This window comes from Aethalodelphis obliquidens, unplaced genomic scaffold (genome assembly GCF_003676395.1).
Source record: "Aethalodelphis obliquidens isolate GAN/ISIS:26980383/991018 unplaced genomic scaffold, ASM367639v1 scaffold19, whole genome shotgun sequence".
In the NCBI taxonomy this organism is placed as follows: Eukaryota; Metazoa; Chordata; class Mammalia; order Artiodactyla; family Delphinidae; genus Aethalodelphis; species Aethalodelphis obliquidens.
Window position 1 is genome coordinate 14,763,291 of NW_020837963.1, and position 15,607 is coordinate 14,778,897.

Here is a 15,607-nt window from a genome sequence, read left to right on the forward strand (position 1 = left end):
CATACTTTGCCTTAGAGAATAGTCGTGCTTCTGAATATTGTGCCTGTCTGACTTTTATATATTTTAAACCAAATCATGATCTAAGTGTGTTCAAGGAACTGGCTAGTTAAAACCCAGCTGTGGTCAGTTCTAGAGTGGTGTGAACCTCTCTTCAAACCTATGCATCCGCGTGACTGCATTATTTTCTGTTGAACGTTTCTAACTGGGTCAGGCTGGGAAAATTTGCAGCAGAGTAATGGGCCCTGCCTAAGGAGGCCACAGTCTTCGGTAGGGCAGTTCTGTTTAAAGAAAATGAGGCCGTCCATATGAGGCAGAAAAATCTTAGCACTCAGGGTAAAGGTTGTTAGAGTCTGACAGAACACGCAGTACATCTGTTATCCGCAATGAGACCTATTCACGATAAAATACCAAGAAAGCCACATTCCTGAGTGCTTTTAATGGATGATGATAATTTTCCAAGAATTTGGCAGACAGAATAACAACAAATACTTATTGAGCACTTGGTACATGCAGATATATTTATTTATTTATTTATTTATTTTTGGCTGCGTTGGGTGGGTGCGGGCTTTCTCTAGTTGCGGCGAGTGGGGGCTACTCTTCGTTGTGGTGCGTGGGCTTCTCATTGCGGTGGCTTCTCTTGTTGCAGAGCACGGGCTCTAGGCGCGCAGGCTCAGTAGGTGTGGCTCTCGGGCTCTAGAGCGCAGGCTCAGTAGTTGTGGTGCACGGGCTTAGTTGCTCCGCGGCATGTGGGATCTTCCCGGACCAGAGCTTGAATCCGTGTCCCGTGCATTGGCAGGCGGATTCTTAACCACTGCGCCACCAGGGAAGCCCCATGCAGATATTTTTAAAAGCACTTTACAAGTATTATCCAGTGGTTAGGACTCTGCACTTCCATTGCAGGGGGCACAGGTTCAATCCCTAGTCTGGGAGCTAAGATCCCGCATGCCACACAGCACGGCCAAAAAAAAACAGAAAAAAAAGAAAGTCTACAAGTATTATCTCATCTAATCCTTATTATAATCCTCTGTCACTGATTCTATTATCACCTGCTTTTTACAGATAAGGAAACTGAGGTAGAGATTTTAATTCACTTGCCTAAGGTACAGAGTTATGAGTAATGAGCTGGGTTTGAATTGGGGCATTTTTAGCCCCAGGGTCCATGCTCTTAACACTACACTAAACTGCCCTTTGGAGAAGTAAGAATCTGGGCAGTTTTCTCCTAAGAGACAGACTACATCCAGGATGGTTGCCCAGGGATGTAATGAGAACCAGGGAAAGCCCAAGGTCCACCATGATAATCAGTGACCCTGAGACTATCACGGTTCGCGCTCAGGCACGGTCCTTCCTCGGCAGCTCTGTGCCAACCAGCTGACCCCATAAGTCCTCACCTTTGTGTATTAGCTGACCTCTCTCTTTGCAGCAATGCTGAGCTTTATCCACGGGACCTGTCCTCGTGGAGCTAGAGAGTCTGCTGAGTTACGTGGGAATGCTGACATGAGAAGATTGAGATCCAGTTTCCAAACCCTTGGAGCTCTGGCACGTTTGCACACCATCCTTCCATTCTAGCCCTGGACCTGAGACAGCTCTTTATCAGACCTAGAACTCTCACGGAACTAGGCTATCAGGAAAGCATGCAGGGTTGTTGGGGGGGGGGGCATTTTTGTAGTCACCACGGAGAAATACCTAGGCAAAATGCTTTGAAAATATCAGAGTCCAGTGTAGTCCCGTGGAATCACCTTCCGGTTGGAAACTGATTCATTGAGATCTAGAAAGAATAGTGGAGGGTAAGCAGTTGCAAACCAAGGTTTGCTCAAGAAAGCTGGAAGAGTTTTGAATCCCTCTCTCTTTCTCTCACCCTCCCTCCCTCTCACCGCCCCTCCCCCTCCACACACACACTCCTCAGAGGTTGTGGGCTTGTGGATGTTTCAGATCAGCATGGGTTTGCATTCTTCCATCCTAATCTTTACCAACAATGCAGAATCCCAAAGGAATGTCAGATAAAACGAGCGGCCTTGGTTTAGGTTCGTTTAATCCACATGCGTCCCGTTTGGCTTGGGGTGTATCAGGGCAATTGTTTACCTTCCTTCTGTCTGATCCGTGATGTTTAGACCTGAGGTGTACCTTTTAGTGTTGTTTCTTTGGTTTGATCGCTGATGACCGCCTTGATAATTCATCAAAAAGGGAGTTGGGACGTGTCAAATCTTCTTTCGGTTCCAGCATTTATCTGTGGAATAATTATAATGAGCCTGAAAGTTATGTGTATGTAGCCTGACATGTATTTGGCTCTCAAATCCTCACATCCTGATAACAAGACTAATGGGCCAGACCCCTCGTGTCAGTAACCCGTCATTAAATCCCCGAGTGACCCGCTTTGAAGTCCATTCCCTCTCAGGCTGTGTCCTTCCTTCTTGGCCAGTCATCCCTGCTTTCCTTTCGGGTCTTTTTCTCTCCTGTTTCTGATTTCTGCTTCCATCTGGTCCGTTCTTCTCTTTCATCAATCATTTTGCTGTAATTCCTCCTTTGGTCAGATTCTGTCCTTTCACCCACCAATTTTCACTTTCTGTCCCCCAGCTTGACTCCCTGGTCTCTTCTGCTTTCCTTCTGCTGCTCTGCCCTTCCTTAAAGTGTGTCCTTCCCCAAATACACAAGTTTAAAGTATGTTACCTCCCCAATCCTTTTTCTTCTGTGAAATCATTGGTTCTCACCCGGGGGGCAATTCTGTCACCCAGCAGAAACTCGACAACATCGGAGACATTTTAGGTGTCACAGCTGGGGGGCTGGGCGCTCTGGCATCTAGTGTACACAGGCCGGGGTGCCGCTCCTGCAGTGCACGGGGCAGCCTCCACCCCACATCCCACAGCAAAGAATTGTCTGGCTTGAGATGTCCACGGTGTCAAGGTTGAGAAATACTGCTCGAAACAGATATTCATGCATCTCTCACTCTCATTTTTCATCTCCTGTTTCCAAATCCCTGTTGCTTCATCCTCTTCTGCCCCGAGCCTGCCCTGGAGTCCAGCTCCCATCTTCTCATCGCTTCTTCCTGGTCACGGCATCCATCCCCTTGGCGGAATCTCCTTTACGCCTTTAAACGTGGTCAGATCTCACCTCTTAGACTCTTTGTCTCCTCCTGGCTTCGTGCTCCTATCTTAGTTCAGCAGTTACCTTATCTCTCCGCTGTCCTGCACTGACGAGAGGAACTGTGAAAATGTTTTTCTTAGAATTCTGTTTATCTTCTCAGTCTTCCCAAAGCCAAAGCAGCCCTTAAACGTTCTGGTTTCAGACTCCCTGGAGTATATCAGACAGCCAGCCGTCTGTTCTGACTACTCTCGCCCCTTCCTGCATGCTTTCCTCAGCTCACCTGCTGCTGGCCGCAGCGGTTGCTCTGGTCCTTTCTTTCCGATGTTGATGTTTATGTGTTGCTTGTGTTGGCGTGGCATGGCGTGGTTGTGCCCGCCCTTCTCCTGCTGTAAGAGAAGGGAGAAATACATTCCCTACCTTCATTCATTAAAAAACAAACAAAAAATCAAATGATTTTGCTGTATTTGCTGTACAACAGGCAATGTTGGATGTGCTAGCAACTAAAATAAATAAGAGAACAAATGTCCCCGGAGAGTTCCAGCTCTGACCCGGAGGCAAGCGAGACAGCCAGCCACAGCTAAGCTGGGTGCTGCATGCAGGAGGTGAGGGGCGATCAGAGCAGAAAGGAAAGAGCACCTTGTATGAGTTTCCTGCGGCTGTTACGAGAACTGACCACAGTGTAGTGGCTTACAACAACAGAAATTTATTATCTTGTAGCTCTAGAAGTCAGAAGTCCCAGACCAGTCTCACTGGGCTAAAATCACAGTGTCAACAGGGCTTCTTTCCTTCTGCAGGATCTGGGAGCAGGTTTGCTAGGGTTTCACTTCCTTTGAAGACTCCAGTGTCGAACTGGTTGCTTAAATGTTTGCAGGAATGAACGCTGAATGAAGTCGTGGATAAAGGAGGTGGGCAGCCTTCATGGAGTGGGGGCAGCAAAGCAAGGACACAGGAATCAGAGGCCACCGTTCCTCAGCTTCCTTCCCACAATCCTCGTAGCTAAGATCCCTCTTTTACAGATGAGTGATCTGTGAAGTGTGGCCATCCACTTGGACCCCAATGTAGCTTAGTGGAATTGCCACAGGAAGCCAAGCAAGCCGCATAGCTTCCCCTCCCTACTCCCAGCACCCAAGCCCAACATTCTGAAAAAGACCACCATCATTGGAGACTCCTGCGTTTGACCCCAACGCACAAAACACCCGTGACTCTTTCAGGAGCTCCCATACCACGGGTAACAGCTCCGCGCCTCTGTATTTATTTATTTATTTCTCACTTCTTGCAAAAACACCATCAACAATCAATCAAGTCTCAAAGGAAAGGGTCAGAAGACAAGTGGTTTCAGGCACCTCCACTTAACAGCCGCTTCCTACAAAAACTGTTTTCTTGCTCTTCAGGCCAAACTGTTGTCCTCCATACAATTAATAAGGCAGAGCGGGTTGAGTTGTGTCATTGATTAGGAAACTTTACCAGTCAGGAGTTATTAGGCCTTGTCTCTGGAAATGAGGACATTTCTGAACAGTGTGGAAGTGGCCCCAGCTCAATGAGAGGCTGCCTTCACAACATGAAGACATTTGCAGCCAGCGGTAACTACTTCTGAGGCCGGCTTTACTTTTCTTCTACCCTGAATTCCCTGAAATCTAAGGTCAAGGTTAAGAAAACTTAGAGCGGCTGTTTAGGGGATTGAAGGAAAACAGTAAGATTGAGCCTAAGCGCTAAAAAGGCTGTCGTTCCTGGGAGAGGGGGGACTTTTGTATAGAAAACTGGGTGTCAAGGAAGACATTTTTTTCCCCCGAGATCCAACTGAGACCAACACAATTCGAAACCCCCTTCCCTGAGCATTATCACCTTATATTTTCCCATGAGATGGGCCTTTTCCCCATGGCCGTGGAGGGGGTGGGGATGTCCCTGAAAGGGCCGTAATCCCGTTTGTGATATCACTATCTATTGCCAGGCTGGGGTGTCAGTGCCAGACTGGGGATTATGTGCACATTCTTCACGGCTCTGTGAAATTCATGTGCTCATGGTGAGAACACGGGCCTCCCGGCATCCCCCTGGATGTTAAGCTTGTGCCCCATCCTGTTTCAATAACAGTCCTGACCATCCTTTATCAACTGTTCATTATATCCCAAGAGCTGTTCTAAGTGATTTTCTGAGATATTGTCATCCAGTTCCCCAGCAAGCCTGCCAGGTAGATATGATTAGCCCCATTTTATAGATGAGGAAAACTGAGGCATGGAAAGGCCAGTCATGCCGCCAAGGTCCCTGGCTCAGTAAGTGGTGGGACCTGGAATCTGACGCTGGCTGTCTGGTCTGGGAGAGCACATGCTTAGCCACTAAGGACTGGCTCTGGCTCTTATCTACAAAGGCCGTTTTGCATGAGGCGTCTATCCAGGCCGCCCTCCCCACCGAAACCTCATTTGGGTCTGTTACCATTATTTCACGGACTGGACTGATCTCCCTTAATGGCCTGAGTCATCAGGCCAGACAGCTTGGGCTTTGCCTGCAAACAAGGCCTGGGGGTCCCTTAAAGAAAGAGGAAGTGACTCTGAAGTTCATTCCGCACTGTGTCCTGCGGCACGTTCTTGCCATTTATGAGCAGTTGGCCAAGTTGGGTGATTTATTTCAGGTTCTAGGAGCGGTCCCGTGTGAGCCAACGGCTCTGCTGAGCTCCGTGGCCACAGACCGTGCGTAATTCCAGGCAGCCACCTGAAAACTCATAAGGAGTCAGGAGGGACCTTGGCAAGCAAACGGAAGCGTATGCCTGCAACTGTTATCACAGTCAGAGAAACCTCAGGCACCCGGGGTTGGGGGCAGGGGGGCGGGTGAGGGGTGGACGTGCAAACAAAAGGAGGACATGTTGCTACATTATTGGCAAGAAAATAATTCAGGGCCACTTAGGATTTGGCTAGAGCTCGAGCCCTGGTTTAGGATTTAAGACAAGGAAATGTGTAAATCTCTGAATATTTCACTTCGGCCTGGTGCATAATACATTCCTAACAAATGACTGTTGAATAAAGAAAAGATTTATTTCGCACATCGTCGTGTTCTTCACGTGGGATGAACATCTCCTATTTGTTAAATGATTCCACCATGGTTGAAGGAAGGGACTTGAGTATCTTCGTTTCACATGTCACTTATGATGCCATTTGCAAAGTTTTATCATCATCATCATCATCACGGTGAGGAAGATCAGCTGCTCTGGGTTCCAAACCTGAGAGCTGGTGTCCAGTGTCCAGGTCAGCCTGTCTCACCCCGACCACATTCGCTTGCCCCTCAGCTGGGCTGGGGGCTACAGGGTAGGTCAGAAACCTTGCTGGGCCCTCTGTTATTTGATTTTCTGGTTCTTTTCTATCAACCCAGCTTCTGAGGACTTCCAGCTGTAGCTGGCTTTCCTGAGGAAAATCACAAGTAGCAGAGGAATGACTGAATGTGTAGGTGCCCGAGAAATAGAAATAGAAAGTAGACAGAAAACTGACACCCACCCCAGCAGGGGCTGAGCTGCCTTGCTGGGTGGGCTGAGGGCTGAAGCAGAGGCATCTGGAGATGAGGGTCCTAAGCGCTCTCTGCAGCTGGTGTTAAGGATGAGACACGGGCTTGGAATTCCATTTCCCTCCCTGTGAATCTGGGTTAATGCTCATGGCTTGGTCAATTATTATTCGTCTAATTAACGGATGGTTGTGGGTTTCTAGACCCTTTAGATTACAGTTCTTGAAGTTCTTCACTGCTTAGCCACGTCACCAGACCTTCCCTCTCTGGAGGAGGGAAAGGAAATTGAATGAAAATTCCATCAGAAGTTTTCCCTATTGGCACAGTTCAGCTCGGAGGCCGAGAGGGAGAGGAGGTTGGAAGTTACTGTTTAATGAGATGTGATTGTTGGAGGTGGCCGGGTCCCTGCTGGGAGGTTACTGTAATCATGGTGAGGTCTGCCAGAGGCAACGGAGGGCAGACACCCGTGGGGATGGGGTGGGGAAGGAGGCGTCTCTGTGCTTCGCTCCGAACCCGCCCCCTTGCAGGCAGTTGTGAGGCTGTGGCCTCACATTTAAGGATGATAGCGACAGATATTTTACGAGTATCAAAAAGGAACAGCGCCTTCCTCCATTCTCCAGGGCCAACAAGCCAATGAGACTGAATGGAAACAGCTTTGTCATTTCCCCCAATGAAACATTAGGAAAAAACTTGTAAAAGAAATTTCACAGTGATGGAGTTAGTAAGCTATTCTTTCCCATCGCTTATGTTCCCCATCAAGGAATGCCATCCAAACGGTTTTCTGACGCCTCATATAATTCAATCATGAGAGTCAGCTGTTTGGTTATATTTTGTCTGGGTTTATTTTGCTTTGGGGGGAAGTGTTTCTGTACATAAATCATACATTTTAGGAACAAGTCAGAGAGAAGTGGTGGTCCTCACAGCAGCACAGGGTTGCAGATTGAGATCACAGTGCTCTAACCTCAGAACTCATGTTTTAGACACAGTCACAGGTGGCCAAGGTTGTTTCTACTTATTCATCTTCCTCTAGCCTCCCAAAACGTCTTCCTGGAATATGCTCCTGGGGGGCGGGGGGGGGGGGAGGTGAAGGGAGTGTTATTTATAATCTCACATAATCCTCATGCTCATACTAAACCTTCCAGTGGTTGCTTTCCACGGGAAGAATAACAGCTCACGTGAGTTGGAAGGAATGCAAGGGAGGCACTTGCCACTCCTGACACCTCCAACCTGCGTGCAATTTAGAAGAGTCTTGGCCTCCTGGGGCAAAGAAATGACGGCCCCTCACACACACTTGTCTGGGCCTCTACGGCAGTGCATGCTGACCTTGAGCAGGGACATGACGGGCAGTCTGACATAGACAATGACAAGGATGATGGCTCTGACCAGATGCGGTACTGCTTTTTGCATCTTGGATCCTAAACTTTACTGCTCACAGGACTAAGCTCATCCTTAAATCAATGATATATTCTGGAATGGGCATCAGCTGGAAACACAGCTACAGGATGTCTTCAAAAGAGGCAGAGAAGACAACTTAAGGATGTTATTTAAAGGAATGGGAATAAACCAGTCTTAGGAAGAGGATAGGTTTTGGAAGTACCCCATGGGTTCCTAGCCACACTGTACCTTACAAGCTTGGGGCCATAGTCAAGTTACTTAAGCTGTCTAGACCCCAGCTTGCTCATCTTTAAGGTAGAGATGATGACAATTCTCATTACAAAGGACACAGGGAGGTTAGATAATACATGAAAGTCCTACACAGGAGAGAGTACTGGGCATATAAAATGTACTCAGTACACATACTGTGTACATGTTCCTGTGAGCATGCAATTAGTGACTATCGAAATCATAAATAAACATACTGATTTTATCTAACACTTAAGATCGGAAGAAAGTCACTTAGTTATCTCTGTCTCAGATTTCCCTCCTATAAATTGATGTGCCTGCCCCAAGGACAGGGGCAATGAGTAACATTTAGATAGTGCTTTCAATTCTATTAAGTGGCATATAATCAATACAAGATGTCATTCTGCTATCCCTCATCAGTTCTAAAGTAAAGAAAAATTATCTTAACCTTTGTAAGTATCTTAGTTGAACTTATTCTAGGAGTATTCTATAAATCATTCCACCAGTAGGCTTGTTTTACATGCTACAAATTCTTCATACAGCTACAGATATTCTATAAGCACAGTTGGTTGAATAAGGCATGTTGGTTACAGACAATGTCTGTACCTAATTGATTTATTACATGACAATGAATAAATCAGTGAGTTTTGGGGTTTATATAAGTGCTTTCTGAAAGATCCTAGTGGCCAATAATGACTTATCAAGAATGACGAGGAGAGCAAGTATGAGGAAAACCACATTGCAGTGCTCTCCTTAGTGATTCAAGACATTGCCAGTTGGCCTGTAGCTGGAATATACTGGGGCAGGCTTTTCTAATCAAGGCTCATTCTGGGAACTGTCTTTTACTTTGGCTCATCTGCAACAGAGATGGACTCAATTAGCCAAATTGCAGACCATGTGAGGAATTAGAAAAATTTGTTCTTTCCAGCCATATCCTCCTATATCACACAGTAATGTTATGGGTCATATCACTCATGTTGAAATCCAGAGAAATCTGGGAAATTCCCAGAAAACAGTAGTTAACTCAGGAGGTTTCCTTGCTAAAATTATGACCGTTATACGTAGAAATGTTATGCTTCTAGAATGCTCATGTGATACTCTTGAAGTCTAGAATTTAAGCAGAACATATGTTGGTAAGTGCCCAAAGGGGAACTTCCCACTGTTCTTTTTATTTTTAATCAAAAAAAAAAAGCAGGTTCTTATTAGTTATCTATTTTATACATATTAGTGTATACATGTCAATCCCAATCTCCCGATTCATCACACCACCACCACCACCCCTCCACTTTCCCCCCTTGGTGTCCATACATTTGTTCTCTACGTCTGTGTCTCTATTTCTGGCCTGCAAACCAGTTCATCTCTACCACTTTTCTAGGTTCCACATATATGTGTTAATATACGATATCTGTTTTTCTCTTTCTGACTTACTTCACTCTGTATGACAGTCTCTAGATCCATCCATGTCTCTACAAATCCATTATTCTATTCATTAAATCCATCCCACAATTGCAGAAACATGTTTTTATTATGTATTCATTGTTTCCAGCTAAGCAATAGGAACAGATATTCATAGGGGGTATTTCACTTACTCAGGGCTTTAACTTTCCATTTTCCTGTGTCCTTCAAAAAATATGTTGAGGGGACTTCCCTGGCGGTCCAGTGGTTAAGATTCCACGCTTCCACTGCAGGGAGCATGGGTTCAATCTGTGGTCACGGAACTAAGATCCCACATACCACGCCATGTGGCCAAAAAAAAAAGAATGTTGAAATCCTAACCCCAGTACCTCTGATGTGACCTTACTTGGAAATAGGGTCATTGCAGATTTAATGAGTTAAGATGAAGTCATACTGGAGTAAGATGGGCCCTTAATCCTATATGACTGCTGTCCTTATAGAGAGGAGAAAAGCCATACGAGAAAAGATGGCTGTGTGACATATGACAGAGGCAGTAATTGTAGTCATGTACAAGCCAAGGAATGCCAAGGACTGCTGGGAAACACCAAAAGCCAGAAGAGGCAAGGGGTATTCTTCCCTACGGTTTGCACAGTGAACGCGGCCCTGCCGACAATTTGATTTTGGACTTCTGGCCCCCAGAACTATGAGACAATAAATTTCTGTTGTTTTAAGACACCCAGTTTGTGGTACTTTGTTAAGGCAGCCCTAGAAAACGAACACACCTGGTCTGTACATCTCTTTTAACATTAGATGTCGATTTGTAGTGTATAAAGGGATAGTGAGGTAAACATTTAAAACTTAATCCTTGGGCTTCCCTGGTGGCGCAGTGGTTGAGAGTCCGCCTGCCGATGCAGGGGACACGGGTTCGTGCCCCGGTCTGGGAAGATCCCACATGCCGCGGAGCGGCTGCGCCCGTGAGCCATGGCCGCCGAGCCTGCGCGTCTGGAGCCTGTGCTCCACAACGCGAGAGGCCGCAACAGTGACAGGCCCGCGTACCGCAAAAACAACAACAACAACAACAAAAAACTTAATCCTTAAACCATTTGCATCTGCTAACACTTCAAACCTCATCCATGTGCAAGTATTGCCACTGCTAAGTGGTCAACCAGAGGGCTCACATGGCTCCCAGGACTCCACATGCAGCCCTACAAGTCCTTCTAATGAAAAGTAATTCAAATTGTAAACTGTCAAAATTCTGTGATTTAAAGCCTTAATATGCCTTTGTCTAGTTACACAATCACCACATGGAATACATATCATACTGTCAGTCCTTAGAAGAAAATCACTAGACAGTATCAGCAGGAAAGCATAGGTTACTATTGGTTCCAGGAGAATAAATAAGCCAGGTATGAACATTTAAAGAATTATTGTCACTTTTCTTGGCACTGGTGAAGTTTGGCTCCTGTCCTGATTATCCTTGCAAGAAATGGTTGAGTTGTTTCAATCACTATGTCAACTAGTGAAAGTTGTATAAAACCAGAATTTGACAATATTAGGGATACACTCCTTTTGTATTTGTTTTTCAAAGATGTGCTCTATAACTAGTGCAGAAAGCACTATCTTAAGAGTATCCACAGATGAAGATAAAAGTAAGTTAAATAAGTGATTGGATAGAGGACCTCTATGTGCTTGAATTTTTTTTAAATTTTATTTTATTTATTTATTTTATACAGCAGGTTCTTATTAGTCATCCATTTTATACACATCAGTGTATACATGTCAATCCCAGTTGCCCAGTTCATCACACCACCACCCCCAACACCCCACCGCTTTCCCCCCTTGGTGTCCATATGTTTTTTCTCTACTTCTGTGTCTCAGTTTCTGGTTCATCTGTACCATTTTCTAGGTTCCACATATATGTGTTAATATGTGATATTTGTTTTTCTCTTTCTGACTTACTTCACTCTGTATGACAGTCTCTAGATCCATCCATGTCTTTACAAATGACCCAATTTCGTTCCTTTTTATGGCTGAGTAATATTCCATTGTATATATGCACCACATCTTCTTTATCCATTTGTCTGTTGATGGGCATTTAAGTTGCTTCCATGACCTGGCTATTGTAAATAGTGCTGCAATGAACACTGGGGTGCATGTGTCTTTTTGAATTATGGTTTTCTCTGGATATGTGCCCAGTAGTGGGATTACTGGGTCATATGGTAATTCTATTTTTAGGTTTTTAAGGGACCTCCATACTGTTCTCCATAGTGGCTGTATCAATTTACATTCCACCAACACTGCAAGAGGGTTCCCTTTTCTCCACACCCTCTCCAGCATTTGTTGTTTGTAGATTTTCTGATGAAGCCCATTCTAACCAGTGTGCGGTGATACCTCATTGTAGTTTTGATTTGCATTTCTCTAATAATTAGTGATGTTGAGCAGCTTTTCATGTGCCTCTTGGCCATCTGTATGTCTTCTTTGGAGAAATGTCTATTTAGGTCTTCTGCCCATTTTTGGATTGGGTTTGTTTTTTTAATATTGAGCTGCATGAGCTGTTTATATATTTTGGAGATTAATCCTTTGTCCCTTGATTTGTTTGCAAATATTTTCTCCCATTCTAAGGGTTGTCTTTTCATGTTGTTTATGGTTTCCTTTGCTGTGCAAAAGCTTTTAAGGTTCATTAGGTCCCATTTGTTTATTTTTGTTTTTATTTCCATTACTCTAGGAGATGCATCAAAAAAGATCTTGCTGTGATTTATGTCAAAGAATGTTCTTCCTTATGTTTTCCTCTAAGAGTTTTATAGTGCCCAGTTTTACATTTAGTTCTCTAATCCATTTTGAGTTTATTTTTGTGTATGGTGTTAGGGAGTGTTCTAATTTCATTCTTTTATATGTAGCTGTTCAGTTTTCCCAGCACCACTTATTGAAGAGGCTGTCTTTTCTCCACTGTATATTCTTGCCTCCTTTATCAAAGATAAGGTGACCATATGTGCGTGTGTTTATCTCTGGGCTTTCTATCCTCTTCCATTGATCTATATTTCTGTTTTTGTGCCAGTACCATATTGTCTTGATTACTGTAGCTTTGTAGTATAGTCTGAAGTCAGGGAGTCTGATTCCTCCAGCTCCTTTTTTACCCCTCAAGACTGCTTTGGCTATTTGGGGTCTTCTTTTTCTCCATACAACTTTTAAGATTTTCTGTTTTAGTTCTGTAAAAAATGCCATTGGTAGTTTCATAGGGATTGCATTGAATCTGTAGATTGGTTTGGGTAGTATAGTCATTTTCACAATATTGATTCTTCCAATCCAAGAACATTATATATCTCTCCATCTGTTGGTATCATCTTTAATTTCTTTCATCAGTGTCTTATAGTTTTCTGTGTACAGGTCTTTTGTCTCCCTAGGTAGGTTTATTCCTAGGTATTTTATTCTTTTTGTTGTAATGGTAAATGGGAGTGTTTCCTTAATTTCTCTTTCAGATCTTTCATCATTAGTGTATAGGAATGCAAGAGATTTCTGTGCATTAATTTTGTATCCTGCTACTTTACCAAATTCATTGATTAGCTCTAATAGTTTTCTGGTGGCATCTATAGGATTCTCTATGTATAGTATCATGTCATCTGCAAACAGTGACAGTTTTACTTCTTCTTTCCAATTTGTATTCCTTTTATTTCTTTTTCTTCTCTGATTGCCGTGGATAGAACTTCCAAAACTATGTTGAATAATAACGGTGAGAGTGGACATCCTTGTCTTGTTCCTGATCTTAGAGGAAATGCTTTCAGTTTTTCACCATTGAGAATGATGTTTGCTGTGGGTTTGTCATATATGGCCTTTATTATATTGAGGTGGGTTCCCTCTATGCCCACTTTCTGCAGACTTTTTATCATAAATGGGTGTTGAATTTTGTCAAAAGCTTTTTCTGCATCTATTGAGATGATCATATGGTTTTGATTCTTCAATTTGTTCATATGGTGTATCACATTGCTTGATTTGTGTATGTTGAAGAATCCTTGCAATCCTTGCATAAATCCCACTTGATCATTCTGTATGATCCTTTTAATGTGTCATTTGATTCTGTTTGCTAGTATTTTGTTGAGGACTTTTGCATCTATATTCATCAGTGATATTCGTCTGTAATGTTCTTTTTTGTCTAGTTTTGGTATCAGGGTGATGGTGGTCTCATGAATGAGTTTGGGAGTGTTCCTTCCTCTGCAGTTTTTTGGAAGAGTTTGAGAAGGATGGGTGTTAGCTCTTCTCTAAATGTTTGATAGAATTCACCTGTGAAGCCATCTGGTCCTGGACTTCGGTTTGTTGGAAGATTTTTAATCACAGTTTCAATTTCATTACTTGTGATTGGTCTGTTCACATTTTCTATTTCTTCCTGGTTCGGTCTTGGAAGGTTATACCTTTCTAAGAATTTGTCCATTTCTTCCAGGTTGTCCATTTTATTAGCATAGAGTTGCTTGTAGTAGTCTCTTAGGATGCCTTGTATTTCTGTGGTGTCTGTTGTAACTTCTCCTTTTTCATTTCTAATTTTACTGATTTGAGTCCTCTCCCTCTTTTCCTTGATCAGTCTGGCTAATGGTTTATCAATCTTGTTTATCTTCTCAAAGAACCAGCTTTTAGTTTTATTGATCTTTGCTATTGTTTTCTTTGTTTCTATTTCATTTATTTCTGCTCTGACCTTGATGATTTCTTTCCTTCTGCTAACTGTGGGTTTTGATGGTTCTTCTTTCTCTAGTTCCTTTAGGTGTAAGGTTAGATTGTTTGAGATTTTTCTTGTTTCTTGAGGTAGGCTTGTATAGCTATAAACTTCCCTCTTAGAACTGCTTTTGCTGCATCCCATAGGTTTTGGATCATCGTGTTTTCATTGTCATTTGTCTCTAGGTATTTTTTGATTTCTTCTTTGGTTTCTTCAGTGATCTCTTTGTTATTTAGTAACGTAGTGTTTAGCCTACGTGTTTATGTTTTTTATGTTTATGTTTTTTACGTTTTTTTCCTGTAATTCATTTCTAATCTCATAGCATTGTGGTCAGAAAAGATGTTTGATATGATTTCAATTCTCGTAAATTTACTGAGGCTTGATTTGTGACCAAGATGTGATCTATCCTGGAGAATGTTCCGTGCACTTTTGAGAAGAAAGTATAATCTGCAGTTTTTGGATGGAATGTCCTATAAATATCAGTTAAATCTATCTGGTCTATTGTGTCATTTAAAGCTTGTGTTTCCTTATTAATTTTCTGTTTGGATGATCTGTCCATTGGTGTAAATGAGGTGTTAAAGTCCCCCACTATTATTGTGTCGATTTCCTCTTTTAGAGCTGTTAGCAGTTGCCTTATGTATTGGGGTGCTTATAATTGTTATATCTTCTTCTTGGATTGATCCCTTGATCATTATGTAGTGTCCTTCCTTGTCTCTTGTCACATTCTTTATTTTAAAGTCTTATTTTATCTGATATGAGTATTGCTACTCCAGCTGGAGTAATCAAAATGAAATCTTTTGATTTTCATTTGCATGGAATATCTTTTTCCATCCCCTCACTTTCAGTTTGTATGTGTCCCTAGGTCTGAAGTGGGTCTCTTGTAGACAGCATATATATGGGTCTTGTCTTTTGGTTGGAGCATTTAATCCATTCACATTTAAGGTAATTATTGATACGTATGTTCCTATGACCATTTTCTTAATTGTTTTGGGTTTGTTGTTGTAGGTCCTTTTCTTCTCTTGCATTTCTCACTTAGAGAAGTTCCTTTAGCATTTGTTGTAGAGCTGGTTTGGTGGTGCTGAATCTCTTAGCTTTTGCTTGTCTGTCAAGCTTTTGATTTCTCCATCGAATCTGAATGAGATCCTTGCGGGGTAGAGTAATCTTGGTTGTAGCTTCTTCCCTTTCATCACTTTAAGTATATTATGCCACTCCCTTCTCGCTTTTAGAGTTTCTGCTGAGAAATCAGCTGTTAACCTTATGTGAGTTCCCTTGTATGTTATTTGTTGTTTTTCCCTTGCTGCTTTCAATAATTTTTCTTTGTCTTTAATT

At 43.1% G+C, this 15,607-nt stretch overlaps 1 long non-coding RNA gene across 5 annotated transcripts in view; it reads right to left on the reverse strand.

Annotated features, from left to right (window-relative positions):
* Window positions 1-922: 922 nt before the first annotated feature.
* LOC113626801 (uncharacterized) overlaps window positions 923-15,607 on the reverse strand; it is a 46,021-nt gene continuing 31,336 nt past the window's right edge. The window contains exons 2-5 of one of the 5 annotated variants that reach the window (XR_003435284.1): window positions 3,359-3,464; window positions 2,080-3,197; window positions 1,684-1,765; window positions 923-1,574 (exon numbers count right to left, since the gene is read on the reverse strand). This is a non-coding gene — a long non-coding RNA (uncharacterized LOC113626801). Of the gene's footprint in view, window positions 1,766-1,881; window positions 3,198-3,358; window positions 3,465-15,607 lie in introns of those variants that run through there. The other 4 variants (XR_003435283.1, XR_003435281.1, XR_003435282.1 and 1 more) reach the window with 4 other exon arrangements.